The sequence below is a fragment of the Rutidosis leptorrhynchoides genome, chromosome 3, assembly GCF_046630445.1.
Source record: "Rutidosis leptorrhynchoides isolate AG116_Rl617_1_P2 chromosome 3, CSIRO_AGI_Rlap_v1, whole genome shotgun sequence".
In the NCBI taxonomy this organism is placed as follows: domain Eukaryota; kingdom Viridiplantae; phylum Streptophyta; class Magnoliopsida; order Asterales; family Asteraceae; genus Rutidosis; species Rutidosis leptorrhynchoides.
The window spans coordinates 281,305,806-281,310,420 of NC_092335.1; positions in this window are offsets into that span (position 1 = coordinate 281,305,806).

Here is a 4,615-nt window from a genome sequence, read left to right on the forward strand (position 1 = left end):
GACCCTCTTGAGATCTTTTGTGACAACGAGGGTGCGATTGCTCAAATCAAGGAACCTCGTTCTCACCAAAAGACCCGTCACATTGAGCGGAGATTCAACTACATAAGGGATGAAGTTGAAAAGGGAAAGATATGTATTCGCTAAGTTCACACAGATCTTAATATAGCGGATCCACTCACGAAACTCTTACATGGTGCAAAACATCAAGGGCATGTTACTGCATTAGGGCTTCAATATTCTAGTGATTGGTCATGATCTGTTTTAAGTATTGTAACGGAACGAAATTGTTCAAACTCATTAATATAATTATGGTATTAATTTATTTTGAGTTATGTTCCTATTTTGCACATTTTATCCATGAATAAGTAATTGTTCTAAATTCCGTAGTCGATCACATTTGTGGGAACAAGTGTGAGGTTTAGACTATTGTGAACTTGGATTGGTATACATTCACGGGATGAATGTGGGGCAAGGTTGCAACCAAGGTTCATAGATATTTGTGGGATACAAATATTGGAAGACCCGCCCTCAAGATTCATTAAATGGAGCCTTTGTGGTTGATCACATGTAATCTTGAGTAAAGGCGAATATCATTGTATCCTCTGACCTGAGATACATATTGGGTTCGGATATTCACTAAGTATTGTGCCTTGATTCTTTCCTTCGCTATTCTGAAATATGGTAGTTCATAAGGAAGAGCTCAGGTATAATGCATAGTATATATCTAGGACATATGTAGTCAAGATGGAATTTGTCCCTCTTATTCGTTGAGAGTCAGATGTCTAAGGCCCGATAAAGTTAAATCTAGAAGAAAGTGATCACTCTATGTCTCTTGGATTTAACATGACATCTAGGATGAAAGGATATAATGAAAAGATTCACCTAATCATATTCGAGATGGGAACTCGAAAGGGATGATGTTATTGAATGGCACTAAGTCATAACATATTGGGGGTGATGGACGGTCATTAAGTGGTATCCGTCACTTGCATTAATTTCTTATGTTTCTCGTGCAAGTGGGAGATTGAAGGTTTTTTGTATGCCCGAGAGACATATCAAATTAACGTGGCTAATATGTTTTGATCCAAGTCGGGTCATACCCAATAACAAGCTTACCGACACCTTATATGTATTTGATCTTAACGATTGGATCATTAAACAAATACGCGACACTTAGATTTTAGAAAATCGGGTTTCTAAAATATTATCACTTGAGATAAATTATTTGGATAATTTATATATAATTCTTTATAGGTTTAAATAATTATATTGTGTTATATTTTATAAAAGGTTTTATAAAATATATAAGTAACAAAATAATACATAAGTTTATAACAAGTTTATAAACTTTTATAAACTTACAAGTATTATTATTAAATATTATAAGTGTGCAGATTTTGGGACTCTAAGGAGACACCCCATGCTTATTTTGGTTACTTTAAAGTTGACACAACTCTTAAGGAACATGCCTAACTAGTTTACCAAGGCTTGACTCAAGTGATACATAAAAAATACACAAAAAATAGCAAGTGAAATTCAGCTCCTTTTGCTGAATTCTGGCTGATTTTTCTGCTGTCCAAGAGGGAGTTCTTGAGCTTATTTGGAAGCTTATTTTCAAGTGTCAAAAAATCCTAACCATTGTACAAGGTGTTGGTGTCAAGTTTGGGGTATAATCTCTTGAGGTTTCATCACTTTGAGGCTTGCATTCATCATCATCTTCATCATCATCTTGCAACTTTGAAAACAACCCTCAACTAGCTTGAGGAGGTATAATCTCTAAACCCACTCTTAGTTTGGAAGTATGTTTCACAACTTGATCCTATTTGGGATTTAACTTTAAATGGTTAAAGATTTACAAGTTTTAAAATGGAAATTTATACGCTTCCGCAAATCTTATTTCTTGAATGATTATAAGTATTATGAAACTTGTTAAATCCCAACAGGTGTAACAGGAGGAACCGGTCTATTAGCAAATCTAGGATTTCTCAAAATTTTAACAGGACCTTTCGGTGTTCTAAATCTACTTGTCTTAGAGTTATCTCCTAACCCAGTTTTCCTATCTTCCTCATGATCTAGAGCACCTTCAGCAGTATCATCAGAAGTTGTATTCTTAGTTGAACTACATTTTTTTATTCTTTTCAACATAATCTTCTTAACTAAGAGGGATACAATCTTCTGGTCGACCGTCAACTACGTTTGCATTAACAAATGTGTTTTGAAAAGGAGGAGATGCAGAACTATATCCTATACCCTTGCCCTTGGTGTCATTAAGTTCCACCATTAATGCATTCCATTGTGACGCACTTGCCCAACATTTCATTTTGATTGAAATTGCCTCTAAATCAGCTTTAACGCATTCAATTTCTTTCTTTAGTTCATTAACTGTGTCAATACGTTTAATTTAAGCTTGATTTATGTCAAAGATATAACATTTAAGATCGTAAAGTTATTTTTTATAAACTTTGATCTGCTCTTTCAATTCATTGTCAACCTTAGTGGTCACATGGTCAGCATGCCATTTTTCTTTCATCTCCGCATATGACTTTGTTAAATTATCTATTGTTATCTTAGATTTAGCGCATTTAACACATTCAATAACAGTAGATGGATCAGAAGATACATGTTGAGCGTTATTTGATGAGGAAGTCTCAGCCATAAATGCAAAGTAATCTATCTTCTTCCCATCATCGAGCTCATCTTCTGATTCTGACGAGTCTGTCAGGAACTCTGATGTATCAGCATCTTTACCCAAATGAATCTGCTCAAGTCTGTCCCAAATATCCTTAGCTCTTGTCAAACCGGAAACCTTTTCAAGATCATTTTCTGATAAGCACATCTTCAGTAAATCTACTGCTTGCTTGTTCAATGCCTCAAAATCAAATTGATCGACTCCAGTATGATGAGCTTTACTTTTAACCTCTGATTCTGACTTCTTGTCCGAATCATCAACATCTGAACTTACACTCTTGAGATCTGAACCTTCACCCATAAGAACTAACATTTCCAATTCAGCAGCAAATATTTTACCCCATTTATCTAGTTCCTTTTCAGCATCAACCAATGTCTCTTCACTTTAATTAGCCTATAGACTTTTTTCAAACACCGAGGTATCACCATAGTTATCCTTCCAACAGTTGAAGTAGTAGTCCTCTGACGATGTTGGTGAAATACTTCCAGATTCAGGTGTATGAGGAACTAAATCACGTGCCTTCTTGAATTTATCTTTAACCATCTTCTGAATCTTCTCTCCCCGAATGATTCGTGACAATTCTTCAGCGCTTTTAGCACGATCAGTCAGCTTCTCAATTATATTTTGACCAATGACACAGTCTTCTTTTACTTCAGTAATCTTGGCCATGTTAGCTTTAGGTTGTTGATCATCAACATTCAATTTGATAGACCAATCATCATCGTCTCCATGAATGACAACTAAAGCTTTGTTCGGACTTTCAACTGTTTCAACTTCATTTACTTTATCAGTAATGTAAATTTCACACTTTGTAGTTTGACTATGAGAACTGTAGTTCTGATTCTTGAACGGATTATGATTACCCTGCTTCTTCTGTTTTGTGCACTGTCTTGAAAAATGACATAATTCTCCACAGTTGTAACAAGTAACAGTATTCATATCAAAACCCAGTTTGGTATCTTTGGTCAGACTGATTGATTTTCCAGTTCGATCTTCGTAATCTCAAGCTCGTCTCACACGATTTGCCATACCCGACATAATATCTATCTTTTCTGATTCATCTTTATCAAGTTGATGATAATCTTCTGTTGTTAGATGAATGTTACCCACACGACCATCAAGATAACTATCATAAGAATTAACAAGGCTTGACAACAAAGCTATATCTTCACTAATCTTTTCTTTCCCAGTTTTTCTCAAGGTTTCAATCTTAAGTGCAGAAAGAACATCTGATGCAGTCGGTGTAGATGACTCTGTAGTATTGGAAGTAGGCTGTGATTGAGTATTTAGAGAACATGGTGAAACTTGTGGTGGATACGAAGGTTGTTGAATAGGTGCACTTCTAACATTCAAACCATACATATTCTGATTGTTTGTAGCAAAAGCTATTTGAAATGGTGCATGAGCTGACTTAGGCGGTGTGTAACCACTTGGACAATACATTTTCATGTCTTGAACTTGTTTAGACCTCTTGACTTTTTTTAACAACTCTAGTTCTTCTTCCTGAAGTCTTGCACCGGTGTTCGTAGTTAATACGAAACCATTCCATTCTAAAGGTAATGCTCCAGCTAGACATGTTACTTTGTCTTTTTCAGCAATGGTCACATCATGCTTGTGTAATTCAGCTAGCAAATGACGATATCTTTCAAATAATTCTGTAATAGACTCTCCAACTTTCCAGTGAAAACGATCAAACTCAGCTTTCAATTCTAAACCTTTTCTAGTTCTGTAAGATGTATTTCCTTCGTTAAAAGTATGAAGTGCTTCCCATATCTTGAATGAATTATCATGACACAGAAATTGATGGAAAATCGGACCATCAAGAGTACTTGTCAAATTACAGTACATCTTCTTTTCTAAGTTATACTCTTCACGTTCTTCCGAAGGCATGTTATGTAACGTATACAATTCATTTGTAACAGTTGA